This window comes from Oxyura jamaicensis, chromosome 1 (assembly GCF_011077185.1).
Source record: "Oxyura jamaicensis isolate SHBP4307 breed ruddy duck chromosome 1, BPBGC_Ojam_1.0, whole genome shotgun sequence".
Lineage (NCBI taxonomy): Eukaryota > Metazoa > Chordata > Aves > Anseriformes > Anatidae > Oxyura > Oxyura jamaicensis.
The window spans coordinates 113388223-113415099 of record NC_048893.1 but is presented as its reverse complement, the minus strand read 5'-3'; the positions used below and the strand labels follow the sequence as shown (position 1 = coordinate 113415099).

The 26877-nt window shown below is 48.1% G+C and overlaps 1 long non-coding RNA gene across 1 annotated transcript; it reads left to right on the top strand.

The window, feature by feature from the left end:
* The first annotated feature begins 18025 nt into the window (after positions 1–18025).
* LOC118156117 lies at positions 18026–19991 on the top strand. Its single transcript, XR_004746165.1, has 3 exons — positions 18026–18546; positions 18848–18996; positions 19912–19991. It is a non-coding gene; the product is annotated as an uncharacterized LOC118156117 (long non-coding RNA).
* Positions 19992–26877: the final 6886 nt, after the last annotated feature.

Genomic DNA, 26877 nt, shown 5'->3' with positions numbered 1-26877 from the left:
CTGCCCAGTGGGGAGAGTGGGCCCCGTCGGGGATTTGCCTGATTTCCCGGGACCAAGGATGTGTAGATTGAAAGCCATGGAGAGGTTTGGGGAGGAATTTCCCCACCGGCTGTGTTGGGTGGGTCACATCCCCCCAGCTCTAACATCAGCCACTTGCACAGCCAAGGTTGGAGAAGACCACCAAGCCCCACCACGATTACCCACAGCAGGAGCCGTAACCCCAGAGGAGCTCTGTCAGGGGCACTTGGCAGCAACCCCCTAAGTGGATTTTTCTGCTTAGACAAATGGCTCTTAATTAGACTGGACAATCTCCTGGAGGTTTTCTTCGGCCATGAGAGGGAGGGCTATGTAGTGAAATACCCGGTCAGAAGAAGTAGCTACAGTGTCATACCTGGTGAGTTAAAAGGGAAAAAAAACAACAGAGCTGTCTTGTAGGTGTTTGAGTCATTACATGGTTAATTACACAGACCCAATAAAATGGTTAATTAACACTACAGTTGTGAAATACGTAATAAAATAAATAAGACTGTATGACATCAGTGTAATTGCAGGAAAGTGAAGACTGGTAGATGATAGCCTTTCACACCTACAGTGTTAGGCTAAAAGAGAGGGTTTTTTTTTGTCTTGTGAGCCTTATAAAAATAATTGTTGTGTCCCCAGAGAGATCAAAGATGGCTGCTGTTGAATCCCAGGCTGTTCCTCCTTTCCCAGCACTGACACACAGTCGTGACAAGGAATTGTATCTTGCATTCATCACGCCTGCTCTCCAGGCATGATCCCCAAATAATTAATCCTTTTAGCTTACAGGAGCTGCCATCTGGCCAGTTTCCAATCAACCTGGCTGGTTTTACTACGGAGTTGCCAGTAGCCCGCACTCCTGTGGGCACATACAGCAGCTGCTTGCCTCACGTGCCTGGGATTATTGGGGGGATTTTAAAAATGGCAAGCTTCAGATGTGCCACATGCTGCCCAAATGCTGAGAACATAGCAGCCTTTGCCTCCAAAAGATTGTGATCCAGAAGGAAGATGACCGGGAGCCATACATAATATACAGAGCAAGATTCGGGAGCTCAGCTGACTTTTGGGGGGTGTTGCGTTGATGAACTTACCCTGAAGAAAAGGCCCAGCATAAAACCCAGCTGTTTTTCTAACTCCAGCAGGACAAACATGGAAATGAAATTTAAAAAGGGGAGCCAATTGTCACTGCAAGTCAGGAGAAGGTCCGTGAAACCACATTCAGTTTAGATGAAGGAAAGGGGCCTTGGCCTCACCTGTCTTTTGTGTGGCAGGCAGCCCTGCAGCCGAGATCTGATGGTCTACAGAAGCTGTCCCAGAGTGGGGACATCTGAAACTTCTCGGAGGGCTTCTTCACACCCCACAGGGGTAGGGACCTTCTCAGGGCTTTGCAGCGACCTGCGATGAAGCTGGTGTGCCCCTGAAGAACGGATGTCTGCATGCTTCTGAAAATAAACCGGTTTATGGAAAGTACTGGGGAAAAACCTTCCTGGTTTCCCTCAGATCCATACTCTCTCTCTTTGCCAGGCCACTGGTCCTAGGCCGGGCAGAGGGTGGACCTGACCTTGGATCTTGTGCTGCTCCCTGCTGTGGTCAGTGTGGAGCCACATCTGCTTGGCTTGTTTGGAGAACTCCTGCCAGATCAGATGGACAAACACTTACTTTGTGAAACTTTCCAGGTCTGAGTTGTCAAAATGCGTGAACCCAGGTGAACTTGCTGTACATGAACAGCTGCCCAAATGATGGCATCTCCTGCAATAGGATACCGCAGCTTTGGAGAAGCGTTTCTGAAAATCTCAGAGCTAGATTCAAAACCACAAAGTGTCAGCTAGGTGCTTTTTGAACGTAATCCCAAGTGAGTGTCCGTCAGCTGAGGAAGCGGCTTACAAAAGCTGAGGTTCTCCATGGTTCACCTCTTGCTTGAAAAGTGACTTTCAGTATGAAAACTGCGGTTCTGTGGAGACTGAGCGACGAATGAAAATGAGGTGACCTTATGAGATGAGGTGCTCAGAGGAGCTCAGGCAGGGCTGCAGTGTGGGGTTTTAGCAGGCAGCTCTGTAGTGGTGCAAGCCGAAGGAGAAACCTCAGCCCGCTGTCTCTGGGGGACTTTCCCTCTGCAGAGCAAACAAAAAGACATTCCCTAGACTTTGTTCTCCAATTCATTTTTATGAGTGCAGTCACTGGCTGGCATTAATTCCCGTGGGGAGGGGCTCTGCAAGCATCAATACAGACTTCCCCTCTCCAAAGGGAGCCAGATAGGAATGACTGGGACTGAGGAGCGTTATCATAATCAGGTTAGTAAATGCACTGCCAGGGTAAGCCCCTATCTGAAGTTTGCCTATAATTTGAATAACTGGGGCAGCTGGTTAAATGCTCCAGGTGCTGGATTACATTTATTTTTTTTCACAGAAGTTTTATATTTCCACCAAATACCCAGAAATGTTCAACATTTCTAGCTTCTCCAGTGGCCAGCACTTGTCCTCTGTGTCCACATCAAAGTTGTTCAACCTAAACTGCCCCAGAAGTCGACTTCTGCTGCTCACAGGCTTCATTTGAAAAGAAACAATGAAAAAGTACTAAATGGTGGCATGTGGAATTCCTTTTTGCTAAACCCCAAGCATGTAACAGCACTTTATTGGTATCAAATGAATTGTTACATAGCTGAACAACAACATTTCTTAGCTCACGAACTCTGTTGGAGTTGGGTGGATGCTGGATACACTTGGTATGACTTGGCTGCAGCGCTCTTCCATGAAAGAGATCCTTTATTTCAGAGGCTATAAAGGAATAGGAACCGAAAACTAACAGCAAGCATGCGAACACCCAAAGAACAACATAATTTTCCAAACGCAGATGTGACCCGGTCAGATCCGCACCGCCTCGAACCCTTCTCTCCTTATAACCTTTGGGTCCGTGCCTAGCAAGCCCAGGTGAGCCATCAAATCCTCTGGCAAGTTAACGCGAGGAGGAAAGATTAGAGAGTTACAGAAGTGCAGGGAAATGATACCCATGTAAAGGGCGTCACAAAAATCTGCGTGTTAGCCAGCCCAATGAACTTGCTGCCCAGGGCTTTTTAATTTGATTTTTTTTTTTTTTTTTTTTTTTTTTTTAGATTTGTTGGAAGGAAATTTGTTTTCTTAAAGCTTTAACAAGCATGTTAAAATTTCTGCATGGCTTATCAGTCTGCTTAGGTGTGACAGATTTCCTGAAAAATACAGTTGTTTTTCTGGTAGAAAGCAGCACGGCGATATTCAAACTGGGGGGCAGCTGTAGGAAGAGGACCCAGGGAAAAATGCATCCTTCAATGCAGGCAGCTTCCAAACACCCAGACGAGCTGACGAGGGCTGCGATTGCAAAAATAGGAGTCTCTGGGCAAAACCACAGGAGGTGACGAGCTCTCCCGTTGTGCCCCAAGGCAAACAGGTCGCTGCTGGGTGCGGGTGAGGAGCCTTGCCACGTTTTCCCACCGCTCTGGCGATGGCACAAGCATGACGCGCCATCCCCCCCTGCTCTTCCCAGCCCTGATTTTTTTTTGGTAGGAAATGCATATTGGGGTGGGGAGGGGGGCACTCTCACTTTCCTCGAGCACTAAGCTGCCTTCTTTCAGGCCCAAGCGAGTGCACCTTTAACGTGCCTAATGCGCTGCTTTCCCCGTGTAACCACGGGGTATTTTCACCCTCCCATTCTCTAGGGTAGGGGAAAAACTGAGTCAGCACCTTCCACTTCTGGAAGGTGGTTCCCCTCGTTTCTGTAAGTGTCGGCAGGCCATGGGAAGTTTTCCCTGAAAAAACCAAGGAGCTGTTGCTACAACAAACAGCCGCTCGCTTTGCCTGCTTACTCAGGTCCTTGGATTCGCTTTAAATATAACAGCGCGCGGTGCTCGGGATGCAAGAGGTCACTGCTTATGCTCATACCCATTAATTATAGACGTATAAATAATGGACAAGTGTACATCCTTAGCCTGGTAGCTGAGCTGCAGTAAAGGAAAAGCAAGAGCAAAAACCCGGCGTGCAATGTTTGGGGTCTGTTTCTGTTCCCTTCTCCGCTCATCCCACCTCGTTCTGAGTCAGCAAAAGACTTTCAAGCTCAGACCAAGGAGCGTGTTTCATCTTCAGGGCAAGGTTTTTCTTCTTACGCCTTTCCTATTTTACATGTAAGCAGTTTGAAACAAAAGCTCTATTTCAGAATAAACAGATTGCCTAAGTTTTAAAACATCAGTGCCTTTCCTGAAATTTATCGCCAATCCTTTTTTTTTTTTTTTTTTTTACTTTTAGTTTGTTAAACAGACTAAAATATGTAAGCAGCTATTCAAATATGTAAATGGCACTTAGCTCTCCCACTTTTATTATTTATGATATCCAACACCAATACATATTATATATATATATATATTTTTTTAATAAAGATTTTTGGATGCTTTGGGGAGTATTAAATTAAGGGCAGAAAACTATCCCCTGAATGTTGACCTTGCAAAAAAGCACTGATGAGGACGAGTGCTTTCTGTACAGCTGTGATAATTCGGGCCAAAAAAGGCTTTTTTTTTTTTTTTTTTTTTTTCCAGTTGGAAAAATAAAACGTGGAGGACTGCTGACCAGTTATAATTATCCTTCCTCTGTTTAGGCAACAGCAACCAGCCCAACTTGTTGCAGGCAACAAAGCCCATCCCTGCTCCCAGCCTCTGGACTCTGTGCAAGCAGCAGCCCCAGAGGAAGGGCAGCAGGCTGAGGGAGTAATTGGGCGGTGGGCGAGCCCTCGCCAGGCACTGGGGACGGGGTCTTGCTTGCTGTGACTTGAGTGAAGGGGTTTTGGGGAGAGATGGGGAAGGCTCTGAGGCTGGGGAAACAGAGGAAGGTGCAGAAACCAGTGCTTCAACATGGGAAACGTGTGGGCAGTGCTGCCCCTTCTACACGGCTGAATTTGCTTGGGGGAGCAAGGCAGGTCGTGGCGAGAAGTAAGTGGGTGCTGCGTGAATCCCCTGCACACGCGTCTCGGGTGGGTTCACGGCCTGACTCAGCACGGAGGGAGGGCAGGCTTCCTCCTCGGGCGCAGCGTAGGAGCTCAGAGCAAGCTCCTGATTCATGCTTTGAGTGGGCTAGTTTCACAACTCTCCCAGTGAATCTTTGAAATTGGATAAGAGCAAAGCCACAGTCAGAGAAGCTTCTTGCGTTTCTGAGCGCAGAGCCACCGCTGTTTCATTATGATCTAGTGTTTCATTGACCAAACCTCGGCTTGGGAAAGAGCACAGAGACGTGGTAAAATACGATCTGTGAAAAGCTGATACGTTGAAGAACACAAAGCTAGAGCTGTGAATTGAAAGAGTTGGGTGGTCTTATAATTAAAGAACCTCTTTTGTTTTTTCCCCTTTAAACGTATTACCACTGTGAACCTGAAACTACCAGATATCCTCAAGAGGCAAGACAAAACAGCAGCGAGCATGGGGCCGCCTGCCCCGGGCATGGTGAGGCGATGCTGAAGCCTTCATCTCTGGCTGATGTGCTTTGGAGGCTACCAAGCACGGCCCCCTCTCAGCTGGGACTCACCATTGCTGACAGGGGACTTTGGCCACTTCCCAGGTGATGCTGTGGATTCTGCTAAAGAGGAATGAAGGGGTCACAGAAGCATGCTACGTCCTCCTCCCCGCAGGGAAACACCAGTGCTGCAGGCAGCCACTGAGCTGAAAAGTGCCAGGGTGCTGGCTCTGGCTACATGAGGGTTATGCTGAAAAGGGCTTGTTGCAAAGGAGATGAGTGCAATGCCTTTCAGATGGCTGCTGCACTTCGGGGAGGGTCAGGCTGGGTGTCGGGGAAAGGTTCTGCACCTAGAGGTGGTCGGGCACTGGGACAGGCTCCCCAGGGCAGTGGTCATGTCCCTGAGCCTGATAGAGTTCAAGAAGCATTTGGACAATGCTTTGAGACATAGGCACTGAATTTTGGGTGGTCCTGTGTGGAGCCAGGAGTTGGACTTGATGATCCTCATGGGTCCCTTCCAGCCGAGGATATTCTGTGATTCCCTGCTCCAGAGGGAAGGAGGAGGTAAGGCACCAGAGCAGCAGCAGATGCCCACGCTGACCTGGCCCATTCAGCACTTGTGGCACGTTCACTGTAGAGCAGCGTTCAAAGAGCAAAGAGCATGTTGCTGCCAGAAGTGTTTCAGCTGCCTTCGGTCTGTCCTTTATACATATATGATTCACGTTGTGAGCTCTCCTGAGGTTCCTGCACACCGTGGGAGCCACCTGCAGCTCTGCTAGCCGGCTGCTGCAGTGAGGATGGGCGCAGTGCAGGATGCAAGCAAAAGCCAAACGAGTTTCCTGCTCTTGTGGCTGCAACGGGGGAGCTTCGCAACTTGATAGCGTGCACCAGAGAGCTCACAACCAGAGGCAAGTAGAGACAATCTGGTGTTTACCATCTTGTAATACTTCCTAGGTTTTAAACCAGCAAGGAGCCTTCTCTATAATTTTGCGATATTGTTCAGCTTTTTTAAAGTAAGCACATAAAGAGCTTCAGAAAGCAGCACAACCAGCTAACAAGGAACAAAAATAGCTGAAGAAATAATAAAATAAATTGATGCCGTACCCCTATGACCATGTTGAGGCAAAATAACAGAAAAAAAAAAAAAAAAAAAAAAAAAGAAAAAAAAAGCCGTCGGGTCTGAAGCAATGTGTACAGGAATTCTGTTGTTGTTTTTTGTTCCTACGCACATGCCATTCGTGTGAGGTGGTGTTTGTGCTCCGCTCGCCGTGGCTGCGAACGTCACTGTCTGGCACTGCACAGGTAATGGGCTCGGGGCAGCTTGCAGGTGGCGGCACAAGGCTGCGCTTGTTTTCCTTTCCTTTTTGATTAACCGCGCTCCTTCTGCACCAAGGTCACGGCGCGGCGGGGAGGAAAAGGGGAGAGGAGGAGAAATGGAAAAGTATGTGCAAGGAGAGGTGGAAATTAAAAAGTCTGGGAGCCGTCCCCGCTGCCCCTGCCTCTCCCCAGCACACCGCTAACACTGGGGCTGGTGGCTGGCTCTCCACCTATGTGCTGCCTGTGCCAAACTGTGGGTGCTTACAGACCTCAGAGGATCGGGGCTTCAGGGTTGCACGGGGATGCCCTAGGGATATGGGTGCTCAGCGTCACCAGGGCTGGGCTCCGCTCGTGGCCTCGAGATGCTCCTTGCAGTCAACGTTTGGGTACGAGGCAAAGCTAAGTGGGTGGGAGATGCCGAGCTGGGGTCCATCACCAAGCTCTTGCCCCCAACCCCTCGCTGGGCTCTCTAAAACACAGGAGTCCACGTCCCTGGGGTCTGAAACCTGTGAAACAATCCGTGGGGGGGTTTAGCAGCCTAGCAAGCCGCCTGCTTCCTGCACGGGTTTTGTTGCCGTGGCTTTATTTATTTCTTTTAAGGTTGCAGAGCATCAAAGAAACATAGGAAGCCGGGGACGTTTGCCACTACAGAAATGCTGCCTCACTGGAAGGGAAGTCACTTTTAGCCAGACGACTCCATGTTTGTTATCCTTCTATATCCAGCCAAACGTAACTGGAGTACCTGAGGCAGCTGGAGCAAAACACCAGGCTAACTTCAGCCCATGCGTTAGGGATTCCCCTTCCGAGAGCTGTCTCAAGCAAAGCCCCTGGTTTTGCTTTTTCAGGCTGACCGCTAACAAGATACAAAGAGGCAGCTGGGCATTCCTGCTAATATTAAGGCAGAGCAAACATATGGTTTTAATGAGCAACAACAAAACCAAAGAACCTTCCAGGACTACTTTACAAGCAGGACTCCTCGGTGATGTCTCAGCACATTCTTAATTTTTCTGCTCCGATTTCTTTTCCTTCTTGTTGCTAGGCCTTGAGCAGCCACTTGCAGGGATTAGGCCTGATTTGTACACGAGTGCATGAAAACTTCTTGGCCCAGGGGGCCACTAAATAGTCCCTATGATAGTGATTTCCTCCAGCATCCCTCCTCCACAAACCCATGCTATAGCACATGAACGTCCAGGAGCCAGAAGTGCTTCAAGAAATGTGACTTTTGATGCCAGAGACGGGTCTTCCTGTCCCACGTCCTGGCCTGAGCTGCATCTCCCATCACGACGAGCTGGGCCATGGAAGGGCCCTGGGAGGCGAGGTGCTTTGCAGCCGCTGCCGCCTGTCAGCAGCGAGGTGTGATGATTTGAAGGGCAAGCATAGGGCACAAACAAATGTGATCACTGCATGGTAATTGCGTTTCTTTGTCTGAAACCTGGAAGCCGTCTAGGAAATACTTATCTAAGAGGGATTTTATAAAGCACCGACAGTTTGTGTAAAACATTCTGGAGACGGAATTTCAACTTTTTATGAGATTTGTGATATTTGCTGGCTTCAGTTACTGAAATGAGACCAGCTTGCTGTATTACAGCCAGTGTTTCTGCTTCCTCCTTGGAAAGGTACGTGGGGGAAAAAAGAAAAGAAAAAAGAAAAAAAAGATTAAAGGCAAGACAACTGTGAGCAGAACGAGAGAGAATCATTTCGAGTTTTGGGTGTAGTTTCAGGTTGTTCTTTATTTTATCTGAACCGGTTGTCCCACCCCTAACTACAACAGCATTAACACATTCCTGGGTGTGGCCACTTGAAATTCGCAAGTGGGCAAAAAATTTTCAGCTACCTAATGCACTTAAGGTGTGTATCAGCGGACCACTTTCAATCACGTATCCAGAGTCACAGAAACACAGCACGGTCCTGCTGGCTTCTCCACCGGCCCCTGACCCTGTGGTCGCTTTGGTCCCGGAGGAACACGCCGTGCCTTTCCTCTAAGGTCGAACCTTAGTCAGCATCGCTGCGGGTTGTAGTCTCCCCTCTGCAGCCCAGATGGGCAGATAAAGCACGCCGGCAGTCCTACAGAAGGAACAACGGGTCCCCTAGCAGCTCCCACCGCATTTCCATCGGGAGTTTGGGGGGTGAGGCTTTTTCTTTCCAGCTTTGCTCAGATGATGCTGCTGGCAGTCTTGTCCATCTCCTTCTCCCCCTTTTTTTTTTTTTTTTTTTTTTTTTTCTCGAAACAGGTAAAAATTTCAGTTCCCGCAGCAGATGGTGCAGCTAGACACCTGGTTTTACTCACCAGGAGCTTTCATCTTGTTTCTTAGGGCCCGTGGTAAATGGCAGTGCGTGCGAGACACCACTTAGAGTACGGTTGTGCATGAAGCCTCTTCTGGATAATCTGATAGCTTCGTAGCACCCAGCAGCCTAATTTGGCTTCAAAACACAGAGTTTCTCCCTCTTCTGACTCCACAAAGACAAGTAATATTTGGAAAGCTTTCCCAACAAACCGAGATAAGGTTTGCTGCTTCTGAAAGTACGCATTGTTGGTAGCCGCATGGATATTTACAAACCTACCGTAAAAAATAAACATGCCGTGGAGCTGGACTGAAAGCCAAGAAAAACTGATCTAACATCCAGCAACACGGGCTGCAGTGTGGGGTTTCATGAGCTGTGCGTGGGAAGCCTCCGAAGTTTAGATGCTCCACCAGGACCTGGGAGCACAAAGGTGCTGCAGAGTTGGTTTTCCCTTTTCAGTGTGGTTGACTGGTCTCCCATGAAATTTGGCTCGGTTTGGTCTTGTTCTTCACTCTTCTCAGCTGTTTTGCCTGCAGAGGGGCTGGTGTTGGTCACTCAGTGTGAGAATTGCCTTTCCTTTTTGGCCTAGCTATTAAGAAGTGAGGACGCTCCGGAGCTCTCGCGAAGGGACGCGGATGAAATTCCAGCCTTGTGGTGGAGACACGTGCTTGGTCGATGGGTTGGGACCCCTCATCTCTCCTTAAGCACGGGTTTAAGTTGTCATGCAAAGTGAAACGTTGTCAACGGGTGAAACCGAGCTGCGCCTTTCTTCCTCCCTTTGCGTGTCATCTCATACGCTCAGGACAGGCATCTAGAGGACACAAGGTGGGGGGTCAGGCTCCTTTGCATAGAGAACGGGAAAACATCAGATCTCCCATGGTAAATAGGAAGCCTTTATCTCTCAGCACTGAATAAATAATCCTGCAGAAGTACTGAAAACGATCAAAGAACAAGCGAACCTTTTAGCTTTCCTTTAGCTTTTCCTGCTTTTATTTTTCTTACCATCAGTTTGTGTTCCTTAGGTTCTGCAAACTTTTAATTCATTTTTCAAGGATACCCTGTGAATATCTGGTGCCAAAGAGCTGGTAACTTAGGCCTGTGATCCAGAACTGGTGTCAGCAGCAGTGCTCAGGGCCGCACCGTGTGTTATGCAGCCCTGTAAAAGAACAAATCTGGCAGGCGGGTGAGAGGCTTTGAGACGACCTGGAGGCGATATGATACGCTGCTACCAAAATGCTCGGTGTGGGTTCTTGGATATCTTGGTGTGGATACTGAAAAAAAAATAATTTGCAATGGTTGCTCACATTAAAGAGAAGGCCCAGTACTATCACAAAGCATAAAGAAGGGTGAACAACTAATGGTGGTAAAATCCTTGCTATTAAAACAAAAGGTAGGCAGAGGTTCCCAGGACTTGCTCTTCACAGTTTTTTTTTTTCTCTGGCAAAGGGCTCATCAAGGACAGGACACATCGGAGGACCGAGAACTTTTTTTTAGTTGTGGCAACAAGAATACCACCGACACGTAAACACTAGCCCCAGATAAGCTGGAAAGGTTATCTTTCTTTTAAAAGGCATCCTTCACAGAATCACAGAATCACAGAATAGTCTAGGTTGGAAGAGACCTCCAAGATCACCGAGTCCAACCTCTGACCTAACTCTAACAAGTCCTCCACTAAACCATATTCCTAAGCTCTACATCTAAATGTCTTTTAAAGACCTCCAGGGATGGTGACTCAACCACTTCCCTGGGCAGCCTATTCCAGTGACTAACAACCCGTTCAGTAAAGAAGTTCTTCCTAATATCCAACCTAAACCTCCCCTGGTGCAACTTTAGCCCATTCCCCCTCGTCCTGTCACCAGGCACGTGGGAGAACAGACCAACCCCCACCTCGCTACAGCCTCCCTTCAGGTACCCGTAGAGTGCAATAAGGTCGCCCCTGAGCCTCCTCTTCTCCAGGCTAAACAGTCCCAGCTCCCTCAGCTGCTCCTCGTAAGCCTTGTTCTCCAGGCCCTTCACCAGCTTCGTTGCCCTTCTCTGGACTCGCTCGAGCACCTCCATGTCCTTCTTGTAGCGAGGGGCCCAAAACTGAACACAGTACTCGAGGTGCGGCCTCACCAGAGCCGATTACAGGGGGACGATCACCTCCCTGGCCCTGCTGGCCACGCTGTTTCTTATGCAAGCCAGGATGCTGCTGGACTTCTTGGCTGCCTGAGCACACTGAGCACATCCTTGCCATAGACCAAGTGAGACCAAATTTGTACGCTTCCCAAGGGGAGGAAATCTTGCTCCTGTGTGCCCAGGAATAGCAACGTCCATTTGCTGCCTACCCACTTTTGCATGCCTCGAAGTGAACACTGCACTGATCTTGCTTGGAGACGGCGTGCCTCTGAGCAGCAGGCCACAGCAACAGCACCTACGGACGAGCATGGCTCTGTACTAAATGCAGTTTATGCCAGAAAGGTCGAGGAATCTCTTAAGCCCACACAAAGACACCTCAGGAGACAGAAGCTTTCAGGAGAGCTCGAACCGTGCTTCAGCGTCTAAAGAAGGGACAGCGTTTCAGCTCCCCGTGCCTGTAGCCCAAGAGGTGACTTCTGTGAGCAGGCAGAATACTTCAGAAAACCCAGTTTCTATTTTCAGTGCTGAAAATATGTGAGAGTCTCTGGAAATCCTTTTACAGCTGAGGCTTGGTGTCCTTTTGAACATCCGATCTCTCGGTTTTTGTCAGTCTCTCTCTGCAGTGAGCTGAAGTAAATCATGTGGCCACTGGGGTTTTCAGGCAGGTATTTTCTGTAGTTTATCTGTACACGAACATCTTGCTGTGCTCCTGAAGTGGCCACGTGCCTCGATATAGCAGCTGCCTCTTCTGCTTCATTAGAAGAAACAAAGAGGGGAAACGGTGCTGCAATGCAGGCTGGAAAATACCAAGGTCAAATGGTACGATGCTTGCATGGCCACTGAGAACGTGGTGCGCTGGAGCTATAGACCTAAGAACTGCCATTATCAAAGGAGAAGCTGCAGGATACAGCAGATTATAGTGGGGGAAAGAAATGTCCTGGGTAATACAGGTTGTGGGAAATGCAGAGTCCAGGCGCTTGAAAAGGGTCTTCATGGGACCAGCCAGCATCCAGCCAGGTGCGGGTCCAGGTTTGGGTTAACACGCCCTTACTCCTTTGGGTCCTCCCAGACGCATCTGCAGCGTGCTCCCCAGGGGCTCAGGAGAGGGCTCTTCAGCTGGAGCCCACCCCACACCTGCACCACCCACTGCCACGAGGAGCCAAGGCCACCGAGTGAGGGAAATGACACAGCAGCCGCTGCTGAGAGGGTGCTGCTGCCGTGCTTCCTCTCGAGCAGCAGAGAGGTTTTAACTGCTGCGCCTCGCTTCCTGCCCCGTGTAACGCTGCTATCTCTGCTGCCCTGCATTCGCTCTGGGGACAAGGGCAAGGAGGAAGGAGAGCCCAGATGTTGGCATTCAAAAGCTCTGAGAAAGAAAAGGTCCCCCCATCCTCCTCCTCACGGGCTGCTGGCTGCAGCTGGCTGCCCCTCGCATTGGCCTTGCCCTGCGAAAGGATGCAGTGAAAGGATTTCCCCGAGCGAAGCACTGGGGTTTCACCGCGCTCCTGAATCACGCCGCTTTCTCTTGGTGACGTGCCGGCGGTGCCTGTCAGAAAACCCTGCCAGCCACCACCTTCCGCTTTAAAGGTTATTCGGCGGCATCAAGGGATTCCCTCAAGTGACTGCGAAAAGTCTCTCTGAGCAAATTACGAAGATTTTATTATTTTTTTCCGTTCCTTTCTGAAGGAGAGGATTTGTGTTACCATAGCCATTGAGCCCCTGTCCTTCTCCAGCTGAGCCTGTGGCTCTGCCCGGCCTCCCAAAGCAAATCAACCACATCACCATATTTTCCCAAGGAAACCCTGCGGGTGACCCTGAAGACAATCCTCTGTGTGACCACGATCTCTTTTTAATCAAGCAACCGTGACTCAGTCGTTTACAGGAGGTCTTTACAGGCACCTGGGGATGGTGCAGATGGGGTGGGTGTTCCTCGTCCCGCCGTGAGCGCCTGCAGATAGCTCTGTTTGCTCTGGGCTCCCTTTATCGTCAGTAGGGAATAGCAGGCGTTCCCGTGCCATGAGTCATCGCGTCTCTTTTAGACATCGTCTACCCAAGGATGAGGCAAACTGTGTCCTAGAAATGCCTTCTTCTCCCCATTTTCCATATACAGCTAACTCAGGTGTAAATGTTTTAGGCCGTTGTTTCCTATTTGTGCTCAAACAGATGCTTTCAAAGGAAAAAGGAATTTCCTCCTCGTCTTCCCTCTTCTTTTACCATTTCCCATCTGCAGTTGTTTTGGGACTGCAGATGAATTCTGTCCTGTGATGCTTCAGGGACTAGCCCTCTCTGTTCCCTCCTCCCAGGTGTGATTTAAGGACCCAGATCTGGAAGACTGGTTGCCACCTGGTTGCATGGCATCCTTTGAAGGAGGGGGTGACCGAGTCTTGATGCAATAGCTGCGCTTCAGCTAGGAAAAAATGTTGCTTGCCTGCAAGAATTTTCTCTCTTTGATGTGTTGAATACGTATTTACATTCTGTCACAGATCAGGGAGCTGTAGGCACCGTACAAAAATAAATCACAGATACCATTGTTCTCCAGTTGGTCTGCTCCTTCCTACCCACGTCTCTGGAGCAGATAGCTGGATGCTTGTCTGGGGGCCTGCTGAGTTTCAAGACGGGGCTTCTGTCTGGTATTTCCCCATTATCGTGGCCCTGACTCGGTGACATATTGGTATGCCTGGCCCCAGCCGGAGGGGGCCACTCATGAACAGGGGCTTGGGCATGGGCTCGGGGCCTCGGCTGTATCAGGACCTTCCTAAAGGATCGGACTACGTGCGATTCCCCTCTTTCCTGCTGCTTGCTTATTGCCGGTGTTTCTACTCCCCATAGGTGCTGGGAAAGACATGTCCTTGCTTTCAGTCAGAAATGATATCATCACCTGCCCTTGGCAATGCTATTCTCTTTCCTGCTGAGCTTAGGCAATACTGCAACATGCCTAAACAGGGCATCCACAACAAGTAATGGCATCATCTTGCTTTCAAAACAAACCTGTGGTGGGTGGAATTAGCCATGCTGAATGATGCCGGCCTGATTGATAATGATCAGTGAAGAAACTGCTTCAGCTATTCAGTCATTCACCTCTGGTCACCCTCATTTTGGAGAGGGTGGGAACTACTTGTATTCTGTCTTCATTACCACCAAGAGGAAGAACTGCTGGTATTTTTTAATCAAATGTCCATTTAGATGGGTCACTGGTAAAGCACGGGGGGAAAAGAGGGGCATTTCCACATCACCTGTTGTGGTTGTCCCTAATCTGTCTCCTCGGTTTATTTCTGCCTTCTGCCCCTAATGCAAATCCGGCTGCTCCCTTGAACAACAAAAACCACAAAACACCTGCTTGCAGCCTGTCCTGTGCACATATAGACGTGGTATTTCCTTCCTGAGCTAAAAGGATATCTGAGTAAAGGGAAGAGCACTCCGTTTGTGGTAAACAGTTTGGCAGAGTTTTGCTTGTTACGTGTGCCCAGTTTTTGAGAAATGTGTGAGAATGAGTTCAAAGGACATACAGCTGGCTCTGTGAGATGGGGGCACATAAGCAGGAGAGAAAAGGATATGGGTATCAGGAGAGTTTCTGAAGGGAAGGCAGAGAGTCTGGTCTGATTCAGAGAAAGGACAGAGGAGGAGATATCTGGGAAAGGAGGTGGAGATGGGCTGAGGTTTCCCCCAGGAATTTGAGAGGAAAGACTGAGGAGAGGTGAGGTCCTTCTGCGGAGTGCAAAGGGACAGGTTGTCCAAGGGAGCAGTGCTTTGGCCTTTGGTGTTGTAGGACAGAGGGACATCTTCAGTGGGACACGGGTGGCAGACAAAGGTTGGTTTTCCTCTTTGAAGAGACAAGGCTAAACAGAAGTTGAAGGGCAAGAAGAGAGCATTATCAGAGACTAGACTTCAATGTCAGGATGCTAGGGAATCTGTGCTGGGAGAAAGGAACTGGAACCAGGAGCAGATCTGAGCTGCAAGGAGCCAGAGCTTGGGCACAGGGCAACAGGCTGGTGCTTGGCAGAGCAGCTGAGGGCACCTGGGGAGGACTGTATTGTGTCTGGAGAACCGTGCAGCTAATCCTCAGTTGTCTGAGCTTGTTAGACCTTAGATTCTAGAGAGGCTGAGTGCTGCCAACTGCAAGGCTGATAGCTCTGGCTGGGGGAAGGCTGGCTGGAAATGATGGGGACTTCAGCTGCAGTCACAGGAGAGGACAGCCAGGGAGCTAAAGGGGAGAAGGCAGGGCTGGCAGAAAGATGCTTGCTGACCTCTTACTCTTCCTCACAACTCCAGGGTGTCAAGCCTGCACAGGGCACATAGAAAAGCACTTACTGCCTTGAGTGTACACTGCTCTCAAACACAGAATGGAAACCAAGCTGGAGACTCCTACAATTGTTCTGCTGCCAACAAAGCCTCCTGAAATGTGCTAGTTGCATGTCTGCTTATGTATAGATTGGTAACAGGGGTGCCCAAAATACATATACATGTAAAATACAAGTAAGTGTATTTAAGAGTGTATCGTAAAGTGCACAGAACTGTAAAACAAATTTTGTATATTTTCCCAGTCTGAATCTCAAAAATGATGTCTTAGAGACTGCAACTCTATTTGAACCTAATCTGCAAAGTTTATGTTGCAATGGGAAAAAATTGGCTGACACCAAACTGTAACCAGCTGTTCCTTCAGTTTGGCTATAAGTGGAAGCAGCAGAATTTGACTTGCAGACATGCTGCAGGCTCTCTGATGCAACTTAATGTGGTGCCATTTGTCCTTAAAGACACTGAGCCCTCTATAATGCTGAGTGCTGGGAAAGCTCAGGCTCTGAGAGCGTCACACTTCTAGTTCCAGCACCAAAACTAGTATATCCATTCATCTTACCTCTTCCTCATTTTTCCAGCTTTAAATGGATTTTGTGAAGTTGGGTGAGACCACTTGGCAAACACCATGACACATTAGTGCTGGGGAGTTCAGAAAACGTTGTGAAATAATTGGGTTTTAGAGCAGTGCTGGAGAGGTGCAGCACGCAAGGCCTGCAGCCACATGTTCATGGGTACAGCACAGGCCGAAGACTAAAACAGCAGTGCACTGGCCATCTCATGCTCTGAGTGAGGTAAGAACTTGAGGAGCAGGCAATTAGAAATTGTTTCCCAAGGCAGAGAGACAAAGGCGATGATGTAAGGCCACAGGTGGCCTTAATCATAGCATTTCCTATCTTTGGGCTCCGCACCTCCATTAGCGTTGTTTGTAAGGAGCGCATCACGTGCTGTGAGGAACTGATGCTGAAGAACAAACATCAGCTATATGAGCAGGATTTCCCTGCTATGAGGGCAGACTTTGCCTGAAGGACCACCCTCCAGACATTCCTCACGCAGACAAGTCTGCAGGCACCACTTAGGGAGCTGGTGCTTCCATAGGAAGGCTTCATATCTGGTGCCCTTCAGGATGTAATCTAAGGGGAGGGAAATGACTTGTTTTTAAAGGAGATACACCCTTCTTCCCCTTACATTTACATCTGTCAGGGCCTTGAGGACACTAACAACCCTTAATAGCCTGGGCCAGACTCACCTGGGGCCTTCCCCCACCCAGCCCCTGGGTCCAGGAGACCAATGTCGGCTCCGCCTGGGGCTGTCTGTCCCTGCCTGGCCCATGCTTTAGGTGTGACTGTCTCCAGCCCTGTCTCCTAGATGGCCATGAGGTCTGTGTTGTTGAGAGCCTGTCTCCAGCATACTGTGGGCTCTGAAAAGCTCCTCAGGACAGTGCTGCTCATTCTGGTACCTCCTGAGTGTGAAGGCTTCACGCTGGTTGGGGTAGCTTAGGCCATCCTCATCCTGGTCAGGAGAAGAAGGCATAGAAACCCTTCTCTGATTCAGTAACTGTCTGATACTATCCTTTTACTATGGTCCAGCCCTCTGCCTTGCCATCTCACCTTGAGGCTTTGCTGCCAGAAGGCAAAATGCTCTGTAAAATTTCTGCGAGAGCTGCTGACCACGCTGAGGAAGCAGGTGTATCGGGCGGGCCGTGCACAATGCCTGCCTGCTTGCCAGTTTTCCTGCTCACTGGGCATAACACCGTGGGTCAATATGTAACCTGGGGTAATGGCTTCAGATGACACCGAGAACAGCAAAGAAACATCCCACACGAAACTCTGTGTGTGTGCCATGTGGTTTTCGGAGGGGAAGGGGGAGGACTGAGGTGAAAACCCAACCTGCTCAGCTACAGCTATTTTGATCCTGCTGGGTCAAAATAGATTTGGGTTATGGGAGGTTTAGGAACAGACTAACTAGCTGTCCCTTCTACAAGTCTCTTTCCAGGCTAATCTGCAGGAGCAGAGTATGAGAAATTTTCCTTGGGATAGTCCCAGAATGCTCTGATCTAAAAAAAGGGCATGAGGACTCTCAAAAGAGACCACAGTCCCTTGTGACGTGAAGCCCTTGTGCGCAGCAGAAGGAGAGTTTTGACCGTTCTTGGAAAAAGACAGAACTTGGTGGAAGTGGGCTCAGAAATTTGCAATAAAAAATTAAGCCTTGGAGATTTCACTCTAATAGCTGTGCATGTCCAAGCGTGCTGCTGCCCGACTGGCTCCGTCTTGCACTGTCTCCCCTCCTCGTGCCCCTTCCACCTGCCCCGCATCTGTGCCTGCTCATTCATCAGGTGCTACTCCTCATCTAATCGAAGCCTCCGGCACGGCTGCGGGCCAGATGGCACCAACCCCTCTGGCCGAGCGCCAGTAAAGCCCAGGAACTTGCCAGTTTGTGTTGGCTGCCGCCGATTATTTAGCTTTCTTTCACATTTTTGTGATAATACATCATGTAGATTTTGTGTGTGTGCGTGTCTTTTCCTCTATCTACTCTGGAGCATTAATTTAGATCCAGCCCTTGTGGATCTTCTTGGCTCATTGATGGAGTCCTGTAGGTCCCTCTCACTGGACCTCATTGCAGACTGGATTGTGAGCCTCCTAGGAAAACCAAAAAAAAGGGATTTTATAAAGCTCCTGGCAAGGTGACCCCCCTGTCCTGACTGAGGTGTAGGCAAATACCATCATAAGACAAACAAAAGGAAAATAAGTTTGACTTCAAATAGTCCTTGAAGCCGGTTCTTACAGCACCTCATCAGTATTTGCCCGTGTAAGGTGACACTGTCAGGCTGCTTTGCTTTGTGTTAGCGGCACGTTTGGTGATGGTTCCTTGCTCTTGTGATCTATCGTGGATCTTGTGATATTTGTTGCTTTCTAAAAGCCTGGATGTTTGTGGTCACATGAGAATCTGAGCCATCGGTTTTTATGCTGTTTCTAGGCCTCATGGTCACAGGGAAATGGTTAAGGCCCTCCATGGTGAACCTGAAGACAAGGATATCAGAAAACAAATAGACCTTCAGGTAGGCTGAGGTTTCGTTGTTTACCTGTCTTCTTGTCCTTTTCAAAGCGCACTGCTTAAGTCACTCTAATCCAATGTCACAGTGTGGGGAAGCTTCAATCAGGAACTTTCAAGCACGCAAGATTGGTTGTATTTTATTTAGGTAGCAGCTCTGTGTTACTCTCCTTGCCTATACATCCTCCTCAGGCTTGCTCTTTATCCTGACATTAGACCATAAGTGTGTTTTCCTCAGGAGCAGTGAGTACAGAAGTTGGATAGGAGACTGGTAATCTATCAAAGAACTCATCTTTTCTTACCCACAGTTTTCTAGGGAAAAAAAAAAAAATACTGCACCACGCTGAGGTTATGGACAGCTTTGGAAAGTCCAGCACTGAATTTCTGCTGTGGTTGCCCCCCTCTCAATCAGTATGGGACTTCCCCCACCTCGGCCCACAATTTTTAGCTCTCCTAAGTATGGAAACTGGGAAACAATGGAAAAAATGAAGCAGCCTGCCCTTTCAGAAGACATTTTTGTAATATCACTGTGCTTCCCTGCTCACAGCCCGTAGGTGATCTTGATCGTGTTTACAGGAAATGCCACGAGCAATTTGCAAAGCGAAAGCAGCTTACTCTCGCGTTAGGGCTTGCCTGGCTGTGCCACGCCGCGTGCTTGGAGAGGAGCAGCCTGGGGAGAAGTTTGTGCAGTGCTTCTTCCAGTGGGGGTGCAGAAACGCAAGGGCAGCTTGAGGCCAGCGTGGCCTGTCAGAAAGCCCGAGCTTACAGTTGCCACCTTACTGGAGGAAGCCATTTCTAGACCCTTTTTCACCTTATCCTGTTGTATATTTACTCCAGGATATGGCACAGATTAAGCCCAAGAGCACACATACCAAGTGCTTCTGTCTGTCCCAACAAATTCCCTCCCTCAGTGTATCACCTTGCATTTCTGCTAGTCTGGAATTGGAGGTGGGTTTGGCATTTCTGTGGGCTTACACCAGAGCCGCGAAGACTCCTCAGCCACTATCTGGAAGGTAGAAGAGAGACAGTGTTGAAAAAACTCATGCTTTTCAAACCCTCTCAGGGGCCGACAGCTCCTGGGGACAGCAGGTGGCTGCTGAGCTCTCCAGGTAGCCCTGCTCATGCCTCGATGCTCCCAAAAACAGTGGGATTCCTGCGCATGTCAGAAGCTCTCTCTGCCCTGTTCCTCCCTCCCCATGTTTCCATGAAATCCCCTACTTGCCATTCAGAGTGAAAATCTGGGTTATACAGTGTGGTTTCTCCCCAGTAACTGCTAGTACAAAAACGGGGGGGAACTGGGTAGGGGGTGGGAAGGAGGACAGCGATGGAAATGTACAACAGCACCACACCTATTTGTCTCCTTGTTTCACAGTGGGGTATCAGCCTAGTCAAGAGCTCCTAGTCAAGATTTCCTACACCTTCTGAGGGCAGGGTGGATGACACCAAATCCAGCTGTGCCCTCAACACCACCTGGAGAGATGTCAGTCGGTGCTAGCTGCACATGGTCCCCAACCTGCATCAATTTTCAACCATCAAACAGCATTTTCAGCCTGCAGAAAATAAAAATAAATAAATAAATCATACCCCTAAGAGGTTTCAATGGATTTGCTGTGGATCTTAGATGTGCTGTGGCTGCTTTCAGTGCCTCCACTTTTTGCATGGCCCCACTGCCTGCTGCAGATCCCTGTCTGGCTGTGCCTTTTCCCCAGCCCCTGCAGGGCTGGCAAAGTTGGCCACATTGCACAAGGCACAAGACTCAGCAGTGGCCGGGGGAAGGAAGCAGAAGCCTGAAGACGTGCCTTGTAGCAGGACTTAGCCAGGGAACACCTTCCCGTCTGCAGGGTAATCCTGTTAAGTAACGCAGCGCCTTACCTTTCCCTGTTGCACATTTGAACCGCTCTGTCCCCTCTACAACCAGCTGCACTGGATATGGACAGGGACCAGGACCTGCCTCTGTGGGGAACCATCTTCCATGAGTGCTCAGCCCTGTCTGAGACCACCCCTGTGTCCCTGTCCCTTCTCCTCAGCACAGACACCACTTTGTGCCTGATTCTGACAGGCTGAGCTGTGTCTCCCGTGAGCCAACGCGCAGTAGCTTATGCTTGTGCTCTCCTGTGCCGTCGCTCCCAGCCCGCTATCATTTCACATCAGGGTGCTCTGCACTCCACCTTTCAGCTCCTTCTCATTACTGTGGGCACGCACATGCCATTGTTAGTACCCGAGACACAGAACAGGACCGGGTTCCTGTGCCAGGATCTGTAAGGAATGATCCTGCCAGGGAGCAAACACAGCTGAGCTCAAGAAATAGGGCAGGCAGGAGCACACCCAGCATTCAGAGGCAAGGAAGGCTGCCTGCATTTAGGCAGCACGGGCCGTTCCTGGCATTTCTCCTTGTCCTTGCTGAAAGGAAAAGATAAAAGAAGTACCCAGCCCAGCAGAACACTTGATTTAGTGCTCCATTTCTTCTCAAGGTGTAGCAACCTGCCAGGGACGTGGAGGCACACAGAGGGAGATGGAGAGACATGGAGGAATGTGGCAAGATATGGGGGGATGTGGAAAGATGTGGAGGAATGTGGAGAGACATGGAGGAACATAGAGGAGGGCAGGATCTGGAGCAGATGTGGAGAGGCATCCTGTGAGCCTGCCGCTGGAGGTGCCTGGTCAAAACCCTGGGTTGATCTGGGAAGAGGGAGGTTGCCTAAGACTAATTTCTTGTACTGCTTGCTGGGCTCAGAGCAGGGAGAAAACTGGTGCTGTTTTGGCCGTGTGCTTAGCGTGTTTGTACCTTGCCCATCAGCAGGAGGAAACCTACCTTGTGAGCATCATGCCTGGCTGACAGGATTGGTATCTGCCCCATCGCCCTTTCCAGCAGAGCTTCTTTACCCGAAGCACTGGGTAAGAATCAAAAATGTTGACAAAGAATCAAAATGTTGACATGAGTACAACAGAGGCAGCAGTGAAATGTCTAAAGTCAAACATCTCTCTTAGTAAAGTGAAAGTAATACCCTGGAATAAATGCTGCTTTCTCATAAGAATGTGAGCAAATCTGTGCTTTGTTTTCTTTGGTTATTTATGCTATAATCATTGTTTAACTTGACCTAATAGCTGTGGCATGCTTCTTACCAACTTCTTGTAGCATGCAGCACACAAAGAATAGGCATGAGCTTTGTCTCCCCTGCCTCCCTTTGCCTTCATTTCAAAAATTATAGATCCTGTTAAGCTGAGTTTACACTCACATGAAAGATTTAGGCAATGTTGTGCTTTTTCTTTTCCCCAGCCAAGAAGTACACTGACCCCTGAGTTTGCGTCAGTCCCCAAGACTTCTCTTTAGGACTCTCTCAGCTGCAAGTATCACTATCCTGACTATTTGGGGACTTCCAGTTTTGGCTTGGTTGAATTTCCTTCTGGCTGGAAATACATCCTCTTCAGTTTCTCTGGCCACACTCTCTCCATTGACTACCGGCTCTTACTAAGCCCAAAGTTTTGAAATAGCTTTCCTCTCACTGTACTTTTTTTTGCCAGGTTCCATTATAAACTGTCTTCTTCCAGATTGTCGTATAATCCATTTGTCTATTATTTGTACTCGTTTACTGGTATGACACGTTCATCTTCAGATGTTTTTGGGTTTCTGAGGACAGGGCTCCATGGTCAAGTGAGAGCAGACCCAACCTTGTTGCACTCACACTGCATCACTCAGAGGTGAGGCGCTTCCAGCCCAGAAGCTGCGTGGCTCTCTGCAGGCAGCACTGTGCCCTAGCCAGCATGAGGAATAACCTGCCATTTGGCTCTACACCCACCCAACAGCGGATACAAAGAAGCCCCTGGGTTCTGTACCAAACCTGCATCCTGGCCTGCCTTTATCAGCTCACTGCACTTGGTGCAGCTGGGCCCTCCGCTGAACCAGAAAGCGTGGCATTTGCCAGGACTGAAGTGTGTGTGAGTGTGTTTGTGGAGAGGAGGGAAACGCTTTGATTGTTTTGTTTTGTTTTGTTTTGTTTTGTTTTGTCTGAAGACCCGGCTCATCTGTGCATCATAAAAGGCATTTTGGAATCAAGAGGTTTGTGAAGGTTGTGAGTTGGGGTCATTAGAGCAGTGCTGTGCTATTGAGACTCCTGCAGGCTACCTCTACGCTTAAAGCTGCACGGAAGGAGACAGGCAATCTCGTCTCCCGTTCACTAAGCCTGCCTGAACTGGAGTGCTTCTGCATGACTGTGAAGGAAGGAGCTTAATTCTTCCCCATGACCTGCTTCAAGCAAAGCTGCAGCAACGAAATGGACCGTGCTGCGTGAAACGCAAAGTCACGCTAGCGTGAGTCAAACATCCCCCTCTGGTGCTGGAGAGCTCAGCTAAAGAGCAAGACAAAGGCAAACACATCAGCAAACTGAAAGCGGGTGTTCTTTTGCTTTCTTCATGGCAACAGCTCAGCAGACTCCGACTGAGATCAAAAAGCACCGTGTCACCTGGAGGTCTGTGGAGAAGCAGAGAGATGTTGAAACCTCCCTCCACCTCCATCATCAAAGCCTACAGTAGGTTTCTTTCCACCTGCTTTTTCATAGCCACTCTTTTCAGTTTAAGCAGCCGTTCAAAAGGCAGCAGCTCATGAGCATAGGTGTAGCTTCTGGTGGCTGAACCGATTAAAATTACCCTTCAGTGTCACAAGAAAGGGGAAATTCAAGGAGGAAAAGAGAAACAAAAAAACAAAAAAAGTCCCACCTAGGGGACTGGCTAGTTTACAGGGACTGGTAGTGAGATCATACTGCCACAGTTCAAGGTTACCAGTTTGACTTCAGATAAGGTTTAGCAGCAGCTAAAATCTGTAATGGTGGCTGTTCAGTGGCCTCTGTGAAATTAATGGATAGGCTCTTGTAGCCATTTAATTTAACTAGGTAATTGATGTGTGTTTAGTAAAAAAAAAATATCACCAAACAGAACTATGAAAATCATTGCTGTACTGACGTGTGGTAATGAATAACAAAGTTAACTGAAGTCTTTTGTACTGATGTATCATATAATGATTTATTCACATCTCTTTGCTCCTGAACTTTTGTCCTGTTTGTTGGAGATGGATGGTAGAGCGTTAGGGCAGAAATGTTAGCAAAAGATGTTTTGTATGCTTGCAACACGTCGAAATCTTATTATTTTTTCTACTATAACATGCGGCTCCAACTTTAAATGTGCCATTAGACAGCAGCGTCCAAATGCTGGGCCCCTTCTGTATTACAGCTTACAGAGAACACCTTGTCTAAAGAGATGCAGGCTGCTTTATGCTCTGTATCTTTATGCAGGGAGAATTCAGAGCTTCTGGTGCAGTCCTGTGGTGCTGTGGTGTTGTGCTCTCCTTTTGCAGAGCTCGACGAATTAAAGATGAAGGTATCAGTAGCATTCAGTTTTGGCTTTCACATAGATTTTTACTACTGTAAAATACTTTCAAAACTTCTGTACTGCAGCAGCCTTTTCATTTGTTGGCTTTTAAGGCATCTTTGGGTAACAGAAGTTACACATGCTGTAAGTATCAGCAACAATGTGAAGAAAGACCAAAAGGAGGCCTGTCAAATCTTTTATTTCTGTAAAATAAGGTGAAAGAAGAGACTAAAAATGTTGTCCCCTGTTTTCTGGTGATAATATATGTTCATCAGCAAAGTACCAAAATTAACTGAAGTGATAATCTCTGGTAACAAAGGTACTTCCTGGGTACTGGGTATAGACTTGCAGGATGCCTTTATTTTCATTAAATCTCTGATCAGTCCATTTTAGGTTCTTGCAAATGTTCCTATTATTTGCTCTTGGCAACTCTGGAAATCACACAAAAAGCCACTGCACTTTGTTGCTGTAGGTGTAGTCCTGACCCCTCGTCCTGTGTATACACCAGATATTTTGAATCCTGGAGAATCTGCAGGCCGAAGCCACTGCTAGTAGGCAGAAAACACACAGGCAGGTGGCAAAGACAGAGTTCACTGAGTGCACTTTGCAAAATGCTTTAAGTTATTTTAGTTTATTGCTTGGGATGGTACAAATAGATCCGAATTTAAGCTCGGGGATTCTTGGAGATTTTCCTCGTGAGATCTGTGTCTGTACAGAGAGAATGTTATAATATGCTTTCTTCTCCTTGGAGAGCGGATAATATCCCCCTGGCAACACAACAGATCACTTAAATGGAACAATAATATTAGGCAAGTGTTTGCAGTTGTCCTTCAGGGTGCGTTAGCATCTGGAAACGAGAGGAAATGGTGAGCATTATATGGGTAGGCAATTAGGAAGATAGAAACATGCTGGGGGGAGAGCAGCATATTTCAAAACTGGAGTATTTCATAAAAAGAATCAAAAGCATACCTTTAAGTGAGGAGTTTGGGAAGATCTTGTTTTGTGAGCTACTGATGTGACCCCTGAATGTAAGGGATAGCCCCTTTCTCTGTGGCAGAGGCTGTTGTCTGAGAGAAGACTTTGATCTGGCTTAGGGGTCTGCCCAAAGTGGGAAAGCCCCAGTCAGTGACGGTCTCTGTGAAGGGCACTGCCCTGTCTCAGGCTGGAAAGAAAATGAAAAATGAGCACAGAACCACCTCTTGGCATCTCTATGTGAAACAAGTTGGGAGACCATCTTCAGCTGAGGCTAATGGGAAAGCTCCATCAAGAACAAGGTGCCTTGTATAGCAAGTCCCGGTCACAATCATTGTCATTCAGCTCAGAAACAGTCCCCTGCAATGCTGCTGCTAACATTTATAATTTGTCCCTTGCATTGACTGAAAGCTGCTGGGATCCATGAGGCCCTGGCCTGGACCTGCTGTGGCCAGATGGGATTGCTGGGCCCCACTCCATTTCATGCAGTGACATCACTTGCTGATCTACGTGCTTCAGCTCAGCTTTGTTGACCAGCCCTGGGTTTCTGCTACCTCTATGCTAGCCCTACGGGCTGCTGCAAAACTCAGATTTTCACCCATGTCAAGTTCATAGTGGCTCCTCACCATGAGGTCCAAGTGCCCCTGTCCCACTTTCCAAGGTGGCACTTTCCCTGAGACAAGGGTATGAAAGGTTGATGTCTCCAGCAAGGAGGAGAAATGTCTGAAACACTAATCACGTTGCAGTTGAAGATGGAAATTAGTGTTATGATACCAAAGCAAGCAGCTAAAATATGAAAGGCAGGCAATTCAGTCAACTTAGAGTTTGACATAAGGACAGGATGATTCCAATTAGATGTCCATGCTTTTATTTCACTGGTGGTCCCAATTTTTTTCCTGCTTTTCCCATTTATTTATTTTTTAAATATAAACTGTTTTGAAGGTCAAAGCCTTACGAACAAGAACAGGTAGTGAAGTTTCAAATAATTTTGCAGCAGTGGTCTATTGCCCACTCATACTAAGAACCCACGATGTAAAATAACTCAAAAGTCACAGTTCAAGCATTCATTGCAGGCCCAGTTTGTCCTCTAGGGGTTCTGTTTTTCAGAATTCATGTCCATATGTGCTCAAATTGGCATGTTGTTTTATGCATCCAGAAGAGCTAACTTCCTCCTTTTTCTTTCCTTTGGATGGATGCTATGGTTTTATATGGGGATGAGTGACACATATGACAGACAGGCTGACAAAACAAGGCAAAATCATGGGAGTCTGCAACATCAACAGTTATGTTGGTGTTTCCATGTCCCTGCTGAGGATGGGAAATGTTTTGCCATCACTCTTCCTACGTACACAGTCCTAAAGTGTTCAGAAGGGCTAAATTTCTAGTGAAATGATCTTCAAGTGTTGTGCTGTCATGATAGGGGGAGAAGTTGGACTCAGTTCTCATACACCACAGTATAACATGGAGCCTGTAGCAGAACTACAGTGGTGTAGTAGGACTCTTTTTTCATGGACTGGCACCTATTTGGAGCAATCAAATCCCCAGCCACCGCAATCAAAATAGCCTTTTCTCTGTATTGTCAGGATAAATTCCTGCAATCCATACCATACCTTTCTCTGTGCTTGTCTGCTAACTATGCAGAAAGAGCTAAGCAATCATGCATAATTCATTACTCTTAATTAAAATGTAAATTTATTGTCAGCCTTCTTGAGTAATTAAAGCACCATTGTGGGAATAGGTTTACGTTCTGTATCTGGAGTTCCTTTTGCTAAAATAAACACATGACGCTTTATGCTCTGTTTGAAGAGGTGCAATTGATTACCAAGTGGGACAGAGCTGAACTTCCAGGGGAGGTCCATCAGCTGGTGTGTGTCTAATATTCAACAGAGTGTGAATCCACTTTGCCATAAAGTAAGCTGGCTTATTCTCTGTGGAGTTAGATGCTTGCATTTTGGATCTGGCACAGACATAAAGTATTATTTATAGGTATATTTCTCACCCCCCT